We start from the raw sequence: 23,107 nt of genomic DNA on the forward strand, positions 1-23,107 counted from the left end.
ACCCGACATACTTAAAAGTGAGCATTTAAAAAAGACAAATATGTTTCCAGGTCCAACATCTTCTCCTCTCTGTTACTGACAGGTATCTCTTCTAAAACACCATCCCAGGTTTGATTTATTTTACATTAACTTAAGCCTTGAAGCGTTACATACAACTTCTCCTTCCTTTCTCCTCCTCTCAGGCAGTAACTGAAAATACATGCATCTAAACTTCCTTCTCTCCAACACACCTCAGATACAGCCCAGGCAGAACAGCAGCTGTAAATAAAGTCTCACCTACACACCAAAAATCAGCAGCACTTAGAAATTCAAACCACTTTTTCTTCAGCTTTTATTGCAACACTTCCAAAATATTTTAATGGTGTGATTCCCAGTCTTGTTATCCCACCTAGCATAGTCAGCTTCAAAGTAACTGACACATAATTGCTTATTAGCTACATATCTATATAGATATATTTATATATATATATGTCTCTGTGTGTGCACATATCAAAATTATGTCAAGAGGACTAAAAAGCAGATTTAAATGATGAAAATTTGTCCTACAGAGGGCTAACACCTCAAGAGGCAATGGTGCTTCTGTTGTAATAAATAGTCCGCAAAAGATGAAAGAAAGTCAGGATTTGATTTTCTGGAATGCAAATCAAAGTGAGATGCTAGGTGCATAGCAAATTAAAAAGCAATTTTTTCTTTTAAACAGATACCTACATATGAATATAGGACCTTAGTTTTGAGTTCTTAGTTTGGAGTCCCACTAGAGTTGAAAATCTAGGCCTTATTTCTGTTTCTATTTGCAAAAATGTTGCCAAGGAACTCACATCTTTCTGAAGTTTATTAGATAATTATAATTGTTCTCTGTAAAATAATTTCAGATCAGCAGATCACCCACTTTTGCATTTTGATATGTGAGTAATGCACAAAATCTGGGTTACTTGTTCCTGAATGGCGCAGATCTATACACTAACTGATGAATGCATCTGAAATAGCTGTTGTAAAGGAGTTTATCTTCAGATTGTCCCACACTGAGATGTGGGTTGCTACACAATTTCTGAGAAGCACATCAGGCCAAAGTTTTCCAGAATCCTGGAAATTCTTAAACAAACCCAGATTACTGATTTCAGAAGGCTGCCAAAACCCCAGCAACAAACCTCTTCCCTATCAGAAAAACAAAATGGAAAGTACAGCACATGACTATATCTATTATCTTTTATTATATGCAAGTATTATTGCACTGGAGCTGGTTGCCTGGAGAAGCTGTGGCTACCCCATCCCTGGAAGTGTTGGAAATCAGTCTGGGTGGAGCTCTGAGCAAGCTGGTCTAGTGAAAGGTGTCACTATGATGGCACGGGATTGGAATAAAATTATCTTTAAGGTCCTTTCCAACCAGTCCATTCTCTGATCCTATGATTTTATGACCTAGGGATTGTCTGTCAAGACAGGGAAGTATTCTGATTCCTAGAAATACCACTTCAAAATTTAGATGGCCAAAAAATGACATATAACAGGAATACGTAGAAATGAAAGGAAAGTGGAAGAGTTGGTGATAGTTCATAGCAGTTCAAGCATCTGTGAATCCAAAATGGAGCATGAGTTAGCAAGGACTTTTCTGATAGCCATCAGCCAAAGTCTTCCACTTCCTGCAGAAGCTGTCTGCTATCCACCTTCTCTGTATATTTTGATGGTCAGAGATTGTGTTGGTGGTCTGCTTACAGTTTCTTCCCCTGAGGCCTTCCAGGTGATGGTAGGGAATATTGTCTGCTCCCATGTTCCTCTTGCCTGGGGAAAAAGGGATGTAATGTCACTCTTCAGCAGGAGCAGGGGGTGAATATATGAGTGAGAGACTTTCTTGTTTGTTATATATATAATTATAAAATATATATTAAATTATCTAATATATCATATATATATATTATAAATAACAAATATTTTTATTTTCTATATTTATATATTTATATATTTTATTATATTTACTATAATATAGAATATTTTATGTATAATAAAATATCTAATATTTAATATCTATTATAATAAAATATATTTTGTGAGTTTACTCAGCAATGGCATTCTTTTGTCTGAATTATTTTATTCCAATTAATTAAAAAAAACCCAAACAGTTCAGAGAACCTCAGCACCACATTCACATTGAGCATCCTCTTCACCCTCCGTACACTCTGGCATGTGCTAATGTAGGGAAAAACCAAATCTTTTTCTGGCACTGATCTCCTTTTTGGTACAGACGCCCTTCATACCCACTTGTGTTCTCTGATTTTATATGTGGTGGTTTTTGTTTATGTCTGGGAAAAATAACCAAGCAGGAAGTAAATTAATACTGTTTAATAATGCCTTATTTATAATCATGCTTTTTATGAGCAATTGCATTACATGATGACCGACACCCAAAGGCACAGTCTCCATAAGATTCAGGTTTTTCCCTGTGTCCTTGGCTTAAACACAAGCCCCAAAATAACATATGGAATATACATGGGGTACTTTGAAATAGCTGAGTATTTACAACAAATTTTAATTTGTGTCTTCTTTTAGCATCTAGAGGCCTCAAGTTTGGGCTGTGGGTTTTGCTAGTATACAGCAAAATGATAAAAATCAGAGTTAAATGGAAATTATGTGGCTTCAGGAACATCACTACATTTTGGTTTAGGCACCAAAATAGAATCTACAATTTTGTGTTATCCTATATCCACTGACCATCAGCCTCATGAGAGGTGTCTGGAGCCAAATGCCTCCTTCCTTCTGGATCAGATCACCATCATTGCTGGACTCCAGCAGATAGGACTCATCACAGACAGGGACTTATGGATATGGGTGGGCAAACAAAACTAGGAATTCTAAAATAAATAAATTATGAGAGGAGAATGATGTACTCCATTGCCATGGCAGATATATGTTACATGTACAGATTCCTTTGGAGGCAGTGATCCTTGGACATCAGTAGAAGCTGTGATTTAAGAAAGTGAAAGGAAAAAGGGAAAAGGAGACTTATGGTGCTAAGTAATTAGATCTATGGACATGGCTAAAATACAAGAAAGAAATATTTGAAATATTGTTTGATTTATTAGTATGCAGAATAAACTTTGAGCAAAATTTAAAAAAAAATCTCTGAAATGAAAGGGAAATATGTTTCACAGTGGAAAAAAACTCACAAAACAATCTAGAAGTGCTGACTGGGAATAACAACAAAAGCCAGATGGCATAAAATGGCATCTTTAGGGATTATTAAGGAGCTGCGCAGAAAAGCATGCTCTGAGTACTTAAAAATCTAACACCACTTACTGGGCATGCTCAGCCTCCTTAGATAGCCACATTAACTTACTTAATGTGCTCTGGTCTTAAAAGCTAGATAATCTCTACCATTTAAGCTCCTGCCCTTAGTTATCCCCAGCCATTCATTAAGCTTTTTCTGCTGTGCTGTTATATATCCTGAGGAATCAAGGATATTCAGCATTATCAGGAACTTGAAAGAGGATCCTTTATCAAGTTAACAACACAAGTCACCCCTCCACACCCTGCCATAGGCATAAGACTCCTCCCCCTCTTTTGTTAATTTATTTGGAATGGTAATGAAGCTTGAAGGTCCTCACTTAAGTTTCTTCTAGACAGATCTGCAATATCACTGAAATGTTTGCCCATCAGATGAATATAAAGGGACAGGAAACCTATTTTCATCTACCCACCCAAAATTATGCTCTACTGATTGTGAGTGTGACATTGACTTATTAGAGAAACGTCAAGTTAAATAATTCATTAACTTAATACCGTAACTGTATTGAACTTCATATTTGTCAAAACTTAAGTTCTCTGTGCATTTAATTCCAAGAAGGCAATGCCTACTCCTTTTCATCTTTCCACCAACAAGGAAATACTCGAACTGCAATCAAAACTGAGTCCAGTATCATTTACATTACAGTCGTTAAAACTGCCATCAGTAGTACAGACATCTAGACACCAATACTCCATATCTTTATGGAGATTTACAGAAACAGCAAAGAAGATTTTCTTCTTAAGAGCAAAGAAGATTTTTCTCCATAGACTATCAGCTTCTAAACTCGGTCTTTTCTCCTTTCTTTAGTGATGGATTTATGCATATAAAAAGAAGTAAATGAATCAGCTTTTTCTAGTTACACAGTAACCTGATGCTTATTTGGATGAAATCTGTAATAGAAATACCACACTGTGGAAAGCCTCTGCAATAAGCCTGTCGTATCTGCAGCTCTTTTCTTTAAACATGAGACAATATCTTACTTGTAACAGTGAGTCTGTAATACTAATTTCAGCACTTAGACTTTTATTTCTCACTCATGAACAAAAGACATGTAAATATAACAATCTGGATCAATATACAATTTTCTTCCATGTGGTTTGGATCCTATTGGACTGCAAACCACAATATTGAGTGATGAATAAGAAGTTCCCAGCATCACTGGAATTCTAGACATCCTGCTGAACCCAATTTAATTAAAATTTAAACTGTGTTTGCCTTATTTTGAAAAGCTTAGTTCACTGTTAAACATTACAGTATTTTTTATTTTTAAATGGTGTGTGAATTTCGTTACTCTTTAAATGTGCTAGATTGACAGTCCTCAACCCTCCTGTACCCACAGAATGAGTGGAACAGTAACATAATTTCCCAAATGTTGTCTGGCATTGATGGGAATAATTTTACTTGGCTTTTAATTTTAATAGAAATAGAGTCACTCCACTGAGCATGAAATGAACTTTCACAAGATAAAGACTCCCAAAATACTGTTGAAAGATATTTATTTTATTGACTGTGTGACAATAGGAAAAGTAGGAAAAGTATCTGGGAGTGAGGGAAGGGGAAAAGTAGGAGTAGGTAGGAAAAGTATCTGGGAGTGAGGGAAGGGGAAAATAAGCACTCATATTCTCTGTACAAATCTGAGAGGTGTAAAATCATTACATATCTGTCTGAGATTTCCAGTGTGAATTTTCCCAGTGTGAGAGAACACCTAATATAACAGTATATCTCATTTCTAGTCATCTCCTATGGGTTTTGGAACACAGGGTACATTATTAATAAAAAAGAACATGACTGTTCTCTGCTGTTATCTGTGAGTGGACGATGAACCTGTAGAGCAACTGTAATTTTGTTCCATTTGTAAACAACCCAGAACTCCTCTGTATTGCCTTAGAGTGTCAAACTGTTGACCTGGAAATCACCTCTGCTGGAAAAATAGCTAAGTCCCTTGTACCTTTTTCTTGAGAATCAGGAGCAACTGAAACATGAAAAAATATTTAGATGGGGATATATGGATTCAGAGATCTCCTGATTAAGTTGAATGGAAAAAGACCAGGGAAATTGTGAGGTCATTAATAAAAATGTCAGCTAAGAAAATGTGGTTGAACCTAGGCAAAATGTGGTGCTAAATATTGTCTTTGTTTCTGAGGACCTGTCTGACACAGCAGATTTAGCAATAGCCTACATTTGCTGCCATACTCTGAGTCCTTTACCATAAGGATGCCCATTTTAACATTTTGAAGACAAAATAGTTTAAGTGAATATCCATAAGAACATCATTAGCAGAGGGAAATTATTTTAGTGCAAGTTAATAGAAACCACATTACATGAGTAAATTATTTTACTCATGCAAGCCTCTGAAAACCACATTACAATAGTCAAACAATCTCAAGTCCACTGAGACCACATTAATAAAGCCATTATCAAAGTAAACCAATTTCAAATGAACTCCATTGGGATTTAGTTTTAAATGGCAACAAGATTTCAATGCATGTTGAGAAAAGCCCCTTGAAATGCTATTATGGTGTAATGTCAAAAATGCAATCAAAGTAACAGGGGCCAGCTACAGGATTATTAAAAAATGGTCACAGTTCTTTCCACATTCTGCTAATTTGACTAACAATTTGCTATTAATTACCATTTGTATTCTATTTATTTCTTCATTTCCAACGTGTGACATGAGTTTGTTAGAAAGGAGTACATGCTAAATGAATTTTAAAACATTTCAGTAAGCCATTATGACAACCCAAAAGGCAGTAACCTCATTCAGCCACTTGTAACAAGCATGCATACAATATTTTGGCATAGAAAAGCTGCACTAAGTCCTTATCCCATGTGCCAGGAACAATAATCATCACACACTGAGAAGAGCACAGGGCTTGTGACTGAATTAATCTGCAAAGTAGACTACGAACAGAAGAAGGAGGAAAATGGAGAGCCTGAATGCTCCCTTTTGAAACTGGGAAAATATGTTGAAACTGCACTCATATCAGATGAGATGATATTAATGAGTAATACATCAATCTAGAGGCAAAACCTTTCTCACATGGAAAAAAACATTGGGTGATTCTTTCACTTTTCTCCTTTGATTTTTTCCTCCAACATCCTTTGTTGTAACTACTTCTATAGAAAAATAATCTTAAGCCATCAAAAGCTGAATAAAACATTTTTTGTGTGTTTTATAGATGGTTCCAGACACTCATCTTTGATGGATCAGTCTCAGTATTTGTGGGTCCTTTTCACTTTGTAGATTGACCAGCCATGAAGCTTAAACTACAAAATGCATTTCTGTGAGTCTATAGTCAAACTTAACAGGTATCAGCCTAGCACCTCAGCTCTGCCTAAGTAAATTCAAACTTTCCTGATGCAGAAGTCAAAATATTTAGGCATGAGAATAATTCTGGCTTAAATCATAGATATCTGTAGATTTAAGACATCTATAGTTTTTGGTATTGGGGTGAAATATTTTCTCCACAACTTTAGAAATACACTCTAATTTAACTTCAACAGCTAAAATCTTTTTTGTTCCTCATATACATAAAAATGTTTTACAAATGGTAAATAATTTCAATGTGTACCTTCAGATATCCTTTTTAAGTATTAAAACTTTTAAATACAATAATAATAAAAGTAGTGTTATCTCTGCTGGCAGAGGAAACCAGGAGTTCAGGTACTGTATTGGTACCGATGAATTAGTAAAGTTCTAACTATTGAAAAACATTTTCTATTCAGATGAGAAAACAAATCATGATTCCTAACATATCACTGACTGTCAAATATAGATGAAGATCTTGAAAAAAATTACAATAGAGAGTATTTTAATAGAACAATCTGTTCAAAACCACTACATTCATAGATTGTAGTTGTGGGTCTTTGAGCTGTTCACTAAGTTTGATTAGGAAGAAGAAAAAGAAGGATGCTCCTGCGTGGCATATTACTGATAGCCAGCACAAGAATTAACCAATAAGATTAAATAATAGTGTATATCATGAAAATAACTGATTCTGACAATCCTACCTCAAAGAATTTTAAAGCTGTAAGATTTGTTGAAGGCAATGTAAATTGTGTTCATCCTTAGAAATATAAAAGTATTTAAGTTATTCCTAAACTTTTCCTGCTTTGCATTATGACTTAGGTATATTAAAAAAGTGAAAAAATACTAGGTTTTCAAAATCATAATTTTCCTGCTGATTTGCCAGCTGTTTCTATACCTCCCCCATGCCCCGCCCCCCAGCATGCCAGCTGGTAAATCTAAGTGCAGTCCACATCAGGGAAGTTCTAGTTAAGATTCTGCTAATCTCAAGTACAAAAATCTAATAAATACATAATTTTCTATCAAATATAGGCTAGTTCTGGGGTGGGTTTGTTTGTTTGTTGGTTTTTGGTATTTTTTATTATTTCCTAAGTAATCTCAAAGCAAGTAGACACTGTACATTTTTGTATGAAAATCCAAGTAGCTCTGACAGAGAATTGACATCTCTGTTTGCACTTCTCCTTCTTATGTTACTGTGACTATTGCTGATGAACCAAAAATTTATTATTTAATGTTATTTCATTTAAAAGTGATATTAAGATTTTAAGTTTGAACATGTATTTTCATTGCTTCTTTACTGCAGTAGATCAAGCTGAGGATTTCAAATGTTGATAGAAAATAATAATCAGAGCAAAAGGAAAATTACTGAAATTAAGTTGATTTCTCAAAATTCTTTTGTGATGAAGAAAACATGAAATAAATACAGCCCACAGTCTTGCACAAAATGCAGATATACCACAGGACAGAGTCCTAATCCTTTTGCCATGTTCATGCAAGTCTTAATCTGGAGTGTGCATATTTTCATTACTTTTAAAAGTTGAAAGAAACAAGAAATCAAGTCCAGTAACAACAGCAAGAACACAGCTATATTAAGTTCAGTGAGACATGAATACTTATGAGTTTATATTTAGAACTAGTTACTTCTACCCACAGAAAATTCAGCAGTGTTGACTTTTGCAGGAAGAAATTTCTCCATAACAAAGTTGACTCACCACATTTCTACGAAAGAAAAAAAATCCCCTTACTAATACAAATTAAAGAGTGTGAACTTGCTTTTCAGAAACTTGTTCTCTTGTAGTCTGTAGTGCATGTATTTCAGTGTACTGGATGAAAGCAATCACATTGGTGGGTGTCACTGTTGAAAACTTCTGGTATTCATTCTGTCTTTTTTTGTTTCCCACTGACGCACAAAAACTGACTTTGTGGCAGTGTGCAAAAGTTGCAAGGGATGCTGCAACGTAAAAGAAAAAACCTATCAAAATGGTAGAATTTCGGCACTGAAAATCCTTCTGTCTGAAGAGGAGGAGAGAATTTTGAGGTGGAAGCATTAGGTGTTGGATTGTCTCACTAGTAAAGGAAACACACTAAGCCAGTAGTGCAGAAGAATCAGTCTTGAAACAGTCATTTGTGGAAAGCAGTTTGCTAAAGTACTAAGATAATCTGGGAGCATTTGTAGGTTACTATTGTGGTCTTTGCAGGGAAAAATCAGGGCAACATACTATTGGTAGCTGAGCTCGGCATTGGAAGGGAATATATACAAGCAACTTCTCTGGAATTTAGTATTTCCAAGCTGTCATTGAACAGAATAGACCCACAGAATAATTTGTGTTAAAAGCAGTCCTTAGGCCACTTGCAGATATATGTTAGCTTTGAAGATTGCAAGACTGCAAAGACTGCTTTAAGCATGGCTGGGCAAGCCTCTGAAGTACTTTGGACCCTGCACACCCAGCCATACCTTCTGAGTTAGTACGCTGGGTTAATAGACTCCAAAATCTGTGAGGTGGACAGAAGATAGGTGGAAATTATACCAACTACATTTATGGTCAGTCTTAATGCTATTTCTGAGAGTGTCTCTGATGCATTCAAAGAAGGGGGGGGAAAAGGGACAATTTGATAATATTGAGAAGATGGAGGAAAAGCTTGGATTCAATGCTCATGTAGACATAAATCTTAGTCTAAATCTCAACAAGATCTTTATTATCATCTGTTGTAATTAGAATTTGGGATATATTTACTTCTCTTTATTTCAATCTCTGTGCTGATATTCTTAGGACTGACTTTGAAAGTCAAAAATTCTCTACTCAAGGCAGGGAAATATTTTTAGCAGCTTTGATGTATTTGCATGTTTGCAGGTGCTGTGATCACTGTGTGTGCCGCATAACCTACTTGAGTCATAAGCTGTGACTGTGACAGTTGTCATGAGCTAGACAAACATAAATCAAACTGTGGTAACAGCATAAGTGAACGGAGGTTTGTCAGGACAGAAACAACATGCAAAATTTCATTCTACCCAGGAACCAGTGTTGAATCATTTACTTAGGCCTCATTTGGGAGTGTTTGAATAAAAAAGAAAGATAAATGATGTGGAAACAATAAGAATTTGAGAAAACTTGAGCACAACTGTAACATTCTATGCTAGTCTAAATCAGCAGTGGTGTCACTGGAAATTGTCTTTGCTAAGGATGTAAGCAAAGAATCCTGTAATGGGAGTATCTCTGAACTAAAAATTGAATTTTTGAGGGTGGGTTACAGAAATTTACATCAGCTTTGCATCTGCTGCTGCAATTGGAATTTCAGAAGCATCACTTTTGAAAAATTAAAAGAACATATATGAAGATAATTTAGCATTTTAGAGTGGAGTTTATTGTAGAACAATGTGTTTTATGATAGTGAGCAAAACTGACATCAAGTACATTAGATAATTCCTCAAACTTTATGGAAGTTAATTTAATACTCCTCAATTGTGACAATAAAAAGTATTAGTTTCCTTAGAAGGGAAAAATATAGCTTTTTGAGACGTGAGGCATCAGTTATTTTGAAATAAAGCAGTATATTTTCAGTAAATGGAAGGTATCGTATATGTTTGAATTATAGAGGTGCACATGACAGCTGCAGCACCTTCTATCCAAGTGTGGACAACTTCAGGCAGAGCTGTGATATAATCTGAAACTGTTTTGAAAATCACTCAAGCCAGAGTGATTTCATTCAAGCCAGAGCATACACGTCAGGCAACCATAGACTCATCGAGGTTGGAAAAGCCCTGTAAGATCACCGAGTCTAACCATTAACTCAGCACTCCCACCATGTCCAGTGCTAAATCATGCCTCAGTTATATTCAAATTTTTTGAACACTTACAGGAGTGGTGGCCCCACCCTTCCCCCATTCCTTCTCTTTCTGAGGATTGCAATTTACTTCAGAACTTCATGTACCAAAATGCTATGAAAAGAAAATATTCAGGTCTGTAAAAAAAACCTGTTTTCTGATTTGGGTCTTTATCTCAGCCTGACACCTTTAAGATCACTAGAACCATGAATTTCATTCTTCATCACTCACATGTCTTTTTTTTAGTGCAGCTGCTCAGAGAATAGTACATACATGGAATAATTCTTAAGCTTTGTTTCAACCTTAAATGTACCCCACTAGGATTTTCAATGCCTTTGTCCTCCTGCCCTGGTATAAAGAGAGGCAAAACACATAATTGGTGTTTCCTCAAATGTGGTTCTTTATTCCATGAAATGGATAGAAAAAAAATTGAAGTTGAACCCTTCAACAGATAAATTTTAGACATCAATTTCAATTTCAGATGAATGAAGCTGCAGAGTATATCTAAACCATGTTAATTTTGCCTATGCAATAGCAAAAAAAGAAAAAGTGAAAAGGAAAAATATGTTTAATACTACTGATGTAGAAAAGCATATTGCATATTTATAAATGGTACCCAAGATCAGATTTAACGGAGATCAAAATCTGATCTGCATTGACTTTGAAGCACATGGACTACATGTTACTGTGTTCAGGTTATTTCAACTCCTTGCTTACTATGTATTTTATAAAACACCATATGCTACTGATGAATTCATCAGTAAAAGAAATATGATAAAACCCCTATATGTAATTACCTACCTAGTGAAATTTTTAAAACTAATTCCTTGTCAGAAACAGGCAGAAACTTTTGTAATACAAAGCATGCATTGTCAGTATTCTGCATATTTAAATATCTGAGTATTTAGATGCGTAACCTAAGGAAGTTTACAGCTTTTTAACAATATGATGCATAGATTCAGCTTAATTGCAAATGGGTCAAATACTGCAACAAAATGCACAAAGTCCACCACTGAAGTCTCTTCCCAGTTTGAACTTGTCAATAATTCATACTTCCTCTTTTTTTTTCCAGATGTGCTCTTATCTGTTCATCTTAACCCCCACCTTTTTAATTAAAAAAACCAACAAAAACAAAAACAAAACCAAGAAAAAACCAAACAGAAAAACCCCTAGTGTAACCTCCTGCTTTCCTTTAGTGACCCCTCCAGCACTCCTACTTTTTGTACACAAAATTCTTCTTTCCATTGTCTTCAATATTTTACAAATCACAATCCATTTAAAGCTATGATGCCTGTAGATTTTGCCAAGATATTTGTGCCTTCATAAGGTTTACTTAGCGTCTTTGGAAATAGATTACTGATGCTTCTTATTGTGGACTAGGAATCTAAGTTTCTCCAAACAAAGACTAAATCTTTGTCTGGATGTTCAGGGCAAGGCATCATCCCACTCTAGTATCCTGTTTCTCTCTATGTCTGCATGAAGATGGTTTGAGACCATGCAACAAGGTTGTTGCCATTTCTCCTTCACTAGCTATTCACTAGCATAGAAACTCCCTATGCCTCTACTAAGCCTCTTCCTTTTTGATCCCTGGTCAAGTGAATGCCTAAGAAATGCACCTTGTCTTTAAAAATGCACACATAATAATTATTATCCAAACAAAACAAAACAAAACATACAAAACAAAATGGATTTTTTTCCTAAAGTGTGTTTATATTTGTACCTGGAAAGGATAGCTTCTTCTTAAATAACAGTCATGAATCATACCTTCTTAGAGGTTAGTTATACCTGCTTTTCATCATAAAAGAATATATATGTTCTGAACCAAATATACAAGAGGGAAAAATGTTATTTTATATATGCTAAAATTTGGCATGAGAAATGTCCTCACCACTGAGGCATTTGATGAAGTGTAAGCACTCCTTGTTTAACATTTGGTTTGGTTTTTTTTGTTTAGTTGTACACATATCAGGTAGCTGATCTTTAGCTGTTAGTAAGGTGATATTTATGAATAATGTGACTACCTACAATTTGTGCATTAGAGATTACCTGGAATTTTGGCAGGATTCTTATTTTATTCTTGAAAATCAAATGGCATTCATAAAAAAAAAAGGAAGAAAAAATAAAAATACAACTATATCTGATCACATTTATATAGAAATTTGTACTCATGTTTAAGCATATATTTAATTATAAATGATAAATTTCTTGTAGATAAGGACAAAAAAAATTGAACTATCACTCATGTATAACCTTAGAGCAAAGGACTGGTGCCAACTGCTTTTGTTTCAACTCTCAGATGTGGAGTTAGAAACTTGCTTATACACAGAGAATGTCTCATGCTGGAGCTCAGAGTCCTGCTTTTAGCCACAGGCAGAATTACTGGATGAGATGAAAAGAAAAAAAATTAACTCAAAAAGAAGCATGTTTCTCCAATAGCTCATAATCTCCAGAAATGCTGGTTCCAGAGATCTGCAAATGAGCAGAGGATGAGATTTGTGATTTACACCCCAATAAAAAATTTTACAAAGTAAAACTTCATCAGTACAGTTACAGATTGCTGCCCTTTCACTTCACGCAAGCCATGTGCTTATGGAGAACTGATCCTTCAGAAAATGTTTCCTACCTTGCCTCCACCAGCAGGGATTAAGGGACTAAGGCTCATTAAACAGCTCATTAAGGGACTAAGGCTCCTTCCTACAAGCCAGTATTTTCAGAAATGGAACCTGTACAGAGACAGCTTGACAAGCATTTGAAGTTGTTTCCTCTTTTGATTGAGTAAATTTTATTCATTATATGAGGAAGGAATTTGTTCTCAAGCATTTTTATGTAGTGCAGACATTGAGATCCTCTGTCACTGATTTCAAGGTTTGGACAAATTGAAACCTTGTTTCAATTGTCTGGTAGAAAAAAAGGCAGTTACAAGCACCCAGCTATGGAAATGTGTAGTCCATCTGAAGAGTAGGAATTAAAAGCTTAATTATTTTTAAAAAGATGCAGCAGTATTTCTCTGCTCAAGGAAACAATTTAAGAAATACCTTTGGATCATGACTCTAGTTTTCACTTCATCCCAGAAGCATTTTTGTGGGGGCATTGATCAGAGCAGATTCTGGGCAAGTGCAACTACATTCACTGTGGATCTGAGTAATCTGGTGGACCTGAAGGTAGGCAAGGAGAGGATTTCAGTTAAGAACTTCTGTGACTCCAGAAAGGATGTGTCTTGGTAAAGATGATGCATAAAAATGCCGAGCTCTTCAGGGAAGAAGCTGGTGTGGTGCTTAGCAAGAGGTAGATGACTTTGTCCTGGTACTAGCATGAGGACCTGTAAATACTACATTTCCCATTTTGACAGTGTCTCCAAGTCTGTTTCTCAAGTCACTGGCTAACAAAACCTATTTCCCAGACCTATTACAGATTGTCTTATCTCCAATACCTTAGGATTAAGAGCACATATTTGTGGACTCTGCAATTTTAAATTCTTTTATATCTACTTCTAAGTGTTACAGCTATTAATGCAGGGGGTGTATGGAGTTCCATCGATACTGCAAGAAGCATGAATTTTATGATGTATTTTAAACTTCATGTTTGTGAATTGTTCTCTTCTGAGTGGGTGACTAGTGCTAAAAAAATATACATTATGTTTCAAGGCCTGTCTCAGTTTGGAAAAATATGTATTTATTTACTGTATATAAACATTACAAAATGTCTTGAAAAGATGGAAAGGGGATAATATTACCACAAAAAATATTTCTCTAGAGGACAATATTGAACATTATTGAAATAAATTGTTCTTAGCCAACAAAAATATGAAGGTTTGTTGAATATAAAACTATTTTTTCCGTTATGACATGTTAATATCAGTCCCACTGTTTTCCTTATGATATCTGTGCTGGGCACAAGCTACCCTGTCTGAACTGAAGTGGCTGCTAACCAGGCCACTAGCAATCATGTGTTGAATTTAGATTGGCAAAGTTGTGTAAAAATATTTTTTAGTTTTGTGGAGTTGCAGAAAAACATATTTGTTCTGGGCTATATATTAAACAAAAGTTTTTCTTCTGTCCAGCAGAAGGAGCCTGGATCTTTTTGACGACTATGAAGTACACCTGCTGTCTTGCTTTCCATTTAGTGGTTCTTATTTTTGTGTTACTGTATTTAGAGTAGTTTTCAAGATATGTTGTGTGCATGTTTTCATCCCAATTTATATGAATGCATACCATAAAAAATACACAGTGGTGTATAAGAACTGTTCTGTTACATGATAGAACAATTTGGTTGGGCTTTTTCTAACATCAAAAAATCCTTGAAAAATTTTAACCCTCAAATATAATCCTTTCACTTTGCAAAGGTAAAAATCTCAAAATTAAAAAGGAAAACCAGAATGAAACAAGCTTCATTTAAAAAACAAAACAAACCAAAACAAAACTAGATTTTAAAATGTGAAATGTTATATGTTTGGTTATCATAGTTCATTCATATTTGTTCTTGCATTTTTTATGGGCAGGCTTGAAACTTTAGCTGCATTGGTTAGAGAGAATATCGGGTACAAAAGTCTTATCCCCCAAAACAAACCAGTTCCATTCCCCAGTTCCTACTGCTGTTGTAAGATTTGGCCTCTACTCACAAGTCTTGCAGAGCATCCTCACCTCTGTAAACCAGACACCCCGAGGAAATGTTCCTGGGCACAGAATCTCAAATATCTATACTTCAAAAGCAGTGGGTTTGGTTTCCAAGACAATAGCTAGGTACTGTTGCCGAGTTAGAAGGGGGAGGAAAATTGTTAGGAAACAATTTTACACAATTTGCCTGTTTTGAAGGCTTGGAGGGTTTAAAGGATTATTTTCTTCTTCCTGGCTTCAGTGGTAGATGCTGGTCCCACCCAACCATTTTAAACCTGCAAGTGGAAATAATTTTACACTATTCATGTGACCCCAGAGCATGGTCATTTGACAGAGAGGTTCAAAGAAACTTATCTGGAGTCACAAAGGGTTCGTATGGATGGGAATCCAGTTTTTTCCACTTCCAGTCTTATGCTTTTACCTCCTGAACAATCAACCTCAGTTAAAAAAATCAAACCAAACCAAACCAAACCAAAAACAAAAAATCAAACCAAACAAATACCTAAAAATACTGTTTCAGTAAACCTTTTGACATTGGTATAAAGTCCCTGAGGCATGAATAATATTTTTCTATGTAGGTTCTGGCAGCAGAAATGGAAATTTCCCCACCAGTAGTTTCTTGTAAAGAGCAATATTTTGCACAATTCTAATGAAAATGGTAAGTTTTTACTGTACAGATCATATTGTGGTACTTACAAAATATGTCTTCTAAATCTTTCTTGACAGTCATAAATATTTCACATTATCCTCCAAGGGGACTGGGTAAAACATAAATTGCTGAGATCGTAACAAAGAAAGTGGTGAACAGGAGATAAAAGTAATCTGTGGAATGGTGTTATTGGACATTTGGGATATCAGAAATGGCTGTTTCTTTCAATCACCCCTTGGCAAGCTGCTTAGGACTATCTGCTCTATGAGATATGTGCTTGGGCAAGAAAATGAGTGAAGGATTTGCTGTACTCTGGATGTCAGCTGGGCAGCAGGATTCACCCTTCAGTGCACAGCAGAATGCCTTGTCCTTGTCTTGGGCAATGAGAGGACCACTGTGCTCTTCTGCCAAGCACTGTGTATGAGGTTTTAACATGTTTTAAAATATGGAGCATACACACAAAAGCTGCTTGTGATGATCAGGCTCCTATCTGTGTTTTCCATGCGATCTCTAGCCAGAGAGGGATGCCACTGTAGACAGCTTCTGCTGAGAAACATAATTCTCAGCTTCTGCTGAGAAACAAGTAATTCTGTATTCATCTCCTCCAACAGCAAAACAGTGGTGTTTAAGTCAGAGGATTTGTGTTTATTTTATTAACATCGAAGGGTTTTTTATTAATTCCATTTTTTTCTTTTAGTTTTGTATTGGTATCACACTTTGTTGTAAACATTTAGGAATGCAACTGATAACCAAACCACTAGCACAAAATTTATAAAATCAGTGTGATAAGCTCTGAATATTTTATTGCAAAATAGCCATAGGCTTTCTGGAGAAGAGAACAGTAGTTCAAGACATAAAACAAACAGTACCACAGTCACAACTGCTCACTTGAGAAAGTAAGATATGGAGAATCAAAATGAAATACAGCCAATACCAAATTCTCTAATCTTGCAAAGATTACCATAAGCGATTATACAGACTGTGGAGCTGATCAACAATGCACAGAACATGTACAGTAACATTTGTGGCAGAGGACTACTAATGTAAGAAAAAAAATAAGAGGAAGAGGAAAGATATGGGCAGATACGAGAAAAGGCAATTTCCACAAATTAATGAATTTGAATTAAATGAATATGAGAAGGCCAAGGGAATTAGATGTTAGTCATCTGAAATCTGACAGGTGGTTTTGAGAAGTTGCGGAGAAAAGAGAAATGACAGAAAAATGGAACAAAAAAGGTATCATTTCATCCATTCTTGAAGATAAAAGTCTAAAGGTAGCTGAGTAATATTAAAAGGGGAAAATATCTTTCAGCAATTGCATGATGAAATAAATAAGACAAACACACTTAAAAACAATGATGAGGACTGTGCGGAACACATTGCATACTTTATTTGTCATGGTTAAATACTGGCACATTGTTTACCCATTTTTTCCTCTATTAATATCAAAATGAGAAAAAAACATATCAGGGACCTACATTAAGGATTCTGTTTTCTCTGACTGAATGCTAAATGTCAGATGTATGCTAAACTAATAGGTATGGTCCAAAGTCTAGTATAGCACTGAATCCATCCTGATTCTGCTATAGCTGAATTTTCTAATATAAAATGGTGAAGGCAAGAATGGGAATTCTGTCATGACCACACAAAGAGTCTTGGAGAGTTGTTTTCTTCATTTATACACAAAACAATTTAAAAAGGAAAAAAAAAACATTGAAAACAATAAGAACCTACCAAAACAAAATATTCTGCTACAGAGCAATTCTCCCAATAGGTACGAATGGGGCTCTTAAATGGCCATTTCACAAAATATGAAGAGGAATAAAAATACAAAACAAATAACCAAAAACCCCAATAAATTTATCCTGGGACTTGACATTTAGATTATATTAGGAAGTTTATATAATAATGCACTAGCAACCTCTCTCTACACTATTTTGTTAAAGTTTTGACAGCAAGTTTTGAATATGAATATTAACTAAATATTCCTGTGTTACATTATGTGTGTGAAAATTTTAATTAAAAAGAAGGAAGTACTAAATTACATAAAATTTATGTAGGCATCTGTCCTAGGGTGATGTTATGATGCTTGTATCCCCAGTCGTGTGTTCTGTTTATGCTGGGTATTTTATTCTGTGCCTTCAAGACTGGCTGAGAGCAAAGGCGGAGAGAAGAAGCACGTAGTTTTGATATCCCCTGCACTCTCCCCCACAGTCTGCTGCAACACAGAACTCCGCTGTTGTTGTCTGGGCACGGACAGGGCAGAACACTGCGCTCCTTTTGCTTTTTAGTTAGTTAGTTAGTTAGTTTAGCTGGCTGAGGCAGTCCAAGCTTTCCCTAGATTGTTTTTCTTTCCCTTTTCTTGGAACCATTTGAACTTGCTCCAGACCAGGACCCAAGGAAACACTGAGAGCTCACACTTTTGCAGCCTGCCAGGGCCCACTCTGCAGCCTTTCCCAGTGCTGGAGGGACTGATAACGGGGCAACCACTGGAGAGACTTTCTGAATTTGTCATCTCTTCAGAGCAATGAATGAGCTTTGTCATCTGGTAGTGTTCATTTTTTGTGCTGGGGAGTGCTTGGCCTGCTAAATAAACAGGTTTTTTCCACCTCTCTCCAAGGAAATTCTTTCCTGAACTGTTCGGGGGGAGAGGCCATGTGGGTTGGCTTTCTGCAGGGGCCCCTTTTGGAGGTTTTCTCCCAGATTTGCCCTAAACCAGCACAGCATCCCAACAATACAATGATGTGAATTTTATGCAGGTGTTATTGTGTGAAAATCTTTGATTTTGCAGTAAAAAGGCAGTCACTTCAGTAGATTTTTCTAGTACAGTATCTGCAGCACTGCAGATCTGCTTAAAACTTTATAGGAACCTTTATAAGTATATAGTAAAATAAGACTTTCTGTTTCATAAACCAGAATGAAAATTACATATATTTTTTGAAGCCTCTAAATATAATTACCAAGTAGAATGCAGCTGATACAGAGTTGCACATGAAACAGTCTTAAGGAAAAATAATCAAGGTATTTCTACCATACAATAATAAGTACTACTGATCAGTTTTGTGTCTTTATATTCAGATATTTTGTGTCTTATTCTGATCAAATAAGAGCCCAAAATACTGCTTTTCAATGTTCATTATACTTGTAAAAATCAGTTATCTCAGATACACATGGGAATCTTTCAGCTGCAAAGAGGCAGACACTGACTCTAATACATTGTTTTTTGTCTGTATGCAAAAGGTCTGACATAATAGTTCTTATTAAGAGTATTGTATGGTACTTTCAACAGATCTGAGCAAAAATTAAGAAAAAAACAGTCTAGAGTCAGGAATACACTAACAATGTCTCTCTTATCTCATCTTGTACAAGAACCTCAGGCTTTGCAGTTTCCTGTGCAGTTTTAGTATTGCAGGTAACTTTTGCAGTTGGTGGTAATAAATATGGCACCATGAGATGGTAATAACCTACATTCGCACTTTCAAGAGGAAACATTTTACTATGATTCTATTTACTCTTGAAATTATAAACCTTTGATTATTGACAGACTTTGCAGAAATAGCATTGCACTGATATCCTAAACATAGTTTTGAGATGACTATTGCACAGAGCAGATGACATCAAGCATATGCCTTAGACAACCTATTTTTATGCAATATTTTATAGGTACATAGGGATAGCAATCGTGAAAAGTGTTAGAAATAGAGTCCTGGACACAAAAAGTGTTTAATAATTGAGCAGATAGGAAGAAAATAGAAGCCAAAAAACTGCTTATCAATATGTGTCAATCTTAGTAAGAACTGTCTTAATAGACAAGAAAAATCAGGGGTCATGTAATTCATGCCACTAGTATTTGAAATTCATGTTGCTAACTTTTTTAGTGTCTATAAAAGAAAGAAGATGAACGGCCACTATGTACTTAAAGTTTAGTCTCTCTTCTCTTTTGTGCTGGATGTTTCATTACTCGATTAAAATCTGAGTTCTCTCAGAATTTCTCCAGTCTCAGTACCTAGAAGATTGTTGCTCTCACTGTCAAAGAAGAGATTATCTCCAACATGCAGTACACATGGAATGCAATTGCCATGTCTTTAACATCCTCCCTCTGTTTTGTTTCCCAAGCTCAAATTTTTATCACAGATAAAAATTGAAGGGGAGCAGCGGCAAAAGGACGAGAAACAAAGAAAACCAGCAGCTTTTAAGGGGGGGCTGTCTCCTGGGAGGAGACTGCCTAACAACAAATCAAGGACAAGATAGGAGGGGTAAGGGGGGGATAAACGTAAATGTAAAACCAGTAGGGAAGGGGAAGTGAAGGATGCATACCAATGAGTGAAGGGAAATATCATAACTGACAATAAAACTTCTAGATAAATGGGTGTAGCAATTAATGGCAGACAAGCTGCAGGGACAGGATTTTGGAGGATGGACAGGGAAGGATCTAGAAATACCATAACTGACACAGGGAAGGGCGGGAAGACGGGTGGTAAACAACTTTAGGGAGAGACTATTGAGAAAGCTGAACAGGGGTGAATAGGAGCAAACCATTACAACATTTTAAACAAATTCTTAAACAATTGAGCTTCAAAACTCCACTGCCACAAAGAAAGTGTGTTGCTGACATGGCAATGAGTGATAGGTTGCTTAGTGAAAAAAAAACCATATAAAGAAATACTGTGTCTTGAAGAAATGTGTTCAGTTCATTTCTCTGAATAAACGTCTCAGTATCCCTGCCAATCTGAGTCACTGTCTTGGTCATTACAAATGGTGCCCTATGTCAGGGACTTGATCGCAACTAGTTGTTGCACTGATAATGATGCTCTGCTCAATACTAGGGTGGCTAAAACAAAGCCCAGGGGCTGAAATGAAGTCCATGGTGCTGATTGACCTTTCTGCGGGACAGAAGGTAAGCAGCTGAGAACTATGGGGAGTGGTGTATCCCAGAACAAAAGGATGTCACGGAGATATTGAAACAGATTCTGAAAAAACAGAGCAGGAAAGTCAATCTCTAGATTAAAAAGACTGTGATTCAACTTTCAATAGTACCAATGTTTCTGACCCTTGGACATGGGACGCTTTAGGGAATGCCATATGGGACCGAGTTACGAGAGGTGACAGAGTGCTGGCAGAGCTTTTGCGCTCATGGCAGACTGTGTGCAAGGCACTCATGGTGCATTTGGCACCTGGAAATGAGTAAAAGAACACTTGAGCCACCTTGATAGCCATGCCGGCCCCTTCTGTGCCGCCACTGAGTGAAACACAAGGCTCTAATCTCAAGTCTGTCAGGGCTGTGGGAGAATGGGAGCATAGCCCCTGGTCCCCCAATCCTGGGGGAACCTGGATCTTTTTCACCCCAATCTGTATTGTCAATGGGTGGTGGTGATAAAACAAGATGCCACAAAGGGGGATGTGGATTTAAAAGAGCTTGCATCACCCTGCGCCATGTGGAATTGGCTGGAGCAGTAGCAAGTGGTGGGACCTGGGGCAGCTGGTCCCAGCAGTGTATTCCCTCTCTGTCTGTCCTCTGCAAGAGTGTGGAAGTGGCAGCATCAGTGACAGGGGGCATCTGAAGCTACGGCATGTCAGAGTGGTGGTGGTGAGCACAAGGCAACAAGTACATGGGAAAGCCACTCCACAGCAGTAAGCACATGGCTGAGCTGGGGGATGGCAGCAAGTAGCTGGCCAGCATCTTAGTGGGTCCAGCAGGAGGAGTGTGGCTCTCTGCATGTGAGAAGTGAGGATTCAAGCCTGGGCGCCTGGAAGCACCAACAAAGGCACCACCACCACAGCTGTGCAGCAGCAGCAGCAGCAGAGACAGTGGTGACAGCGATTGGGCACAGATGCAAGCTTGGCAGCCAGCTGTCGCCTGGCAGGCGCTGAGTGCGGACTGAACCCCTGCTAATGGAGTGGCACCATGCAGACCTTCCTGAAGGGGAAGCAGGTGGACTTGTGGCCTGTTCCTCAGGAGAAGCTCCAGCATTTCTACTGGCTTGTGTGGGGGTGGCTGTGAGTTGGATGTGTCATTTCTGCAGCTGGTCTGTGGAACTCTCCTGTTTTTTTATTCAGATGGTGATTGCTGCATGATCTTTGGAAAATCAATGATGTTTTTGTGCCCATGGGAGCCCTACAACCAAGGCTACCATCTCCAGCAATATTTCCACAATCCTGGACCTTCACTGTTAAGATTGGTTTTTTACCATACCTCCTTGTGACCCCCTGCATTGTTCTGGCTGCTTTTTGTTATGGATGCTCCTGCAATTATCCTAATTTGTATGCTGTCCTCTTAAACTGAAATTACACAAAGTCATTAACTCTTTTCGATATTGCATATTTTCAGTTTCTGTCTGTAGGCAGAAATGTTCCCATGTAATTTTAAATTGCTGCCCAAGATTCTGTCGGTTAAATCACTGTCTCCTTTCATGGGAAGGAGATTTGTATTGTTACCATTTACTAGGTATTTTGATCTGTCCCCCTGTTCGTGTGAAGATTAGCTCTTGTGAGGTCATGTTCCTAACTGATATTAATAGAGGTTTGCTTGTAGGGTATTTTAGGGAAACCCTACCAGTGAAAACTTGGGCCCTGGCCAAGCCCTGGTGCTGGCTGGTTGAGGGAAGTATGGCATCAGACCCAGGTGTTTCTGCACTAAAAATGTGATCAAGTCACTTTGACTTGCTGATTCAGTCTTATAAAAGATGGACTTGCTGATTTAGTCTTAGATAAACTTGTCTGGAAAAAGGCTCTGCAGATCCTCACTGTGAAATGGTGCTCCCCAGCAATTTCAGACTCTAGGTGATGGTTAAGTATTTAGACAGTTGATTTTTGCTTGGTTGTGTTGTTTTATTACATGTGTTGTTTAACTGTTCACAGTAAAAGAAGTGCATGTTATGTTACACATATTACTTAATTTGGAAGGTTGAAATATGTACTTGTTATGATTTATATCTTCTCCACATGTATTTTTGCCTCTGCACATACAGATGAACATGCAAAAGATATCCAGTGTCATTTTTTGTCACTTTGCATCCCTTGAGTACTTGTTTCTGTAGACACTGATAATGGGCCGGCCTATACATCCAAACGGATGGCCAAATTTTTCATTGGTGGCACGTGCACCATGTCACAGGTATTCCACATTGCCCTGTGGGTCAAGCGATTGTTGAACAGGCCCATCATATTCTCAAGCCCATGTTGCTAGAACAAAAAAGGGGCAGTGCAAAGATAGGATATATCCCCCATGAAAGACTGTAAAAGGCCTTATATGTTCCTTATTTTTTGAGTTTGGTTCAGAATGACCTAACCCCTGTCCCAACAACATTTTAGTGAATTGCAGGCTCACTTAGACAAAGCTCAGATAATTGGGAAATGGGAAGAACCCTTTCCATTGATATCCTGCAGGCAAGGATATGCTTGTGTTTCCACAGATTCCCATCCACAATGGGTACCGGCA

The sequence above is a fragment of the Motacilla alba genome, chromosome Z, assembly GCF_015832195.1.
Source record: "Motacilla alba alba isolate MOTALB_02 chromosome Z, Motacilla_alba_V1.0_pri, whole genome shotgun sequence".
NCBI lineage: Eukaryota > Metazoa > Chordata > Aves > Passeriformes > Motacillidae > Motacilla > Motacilla alba.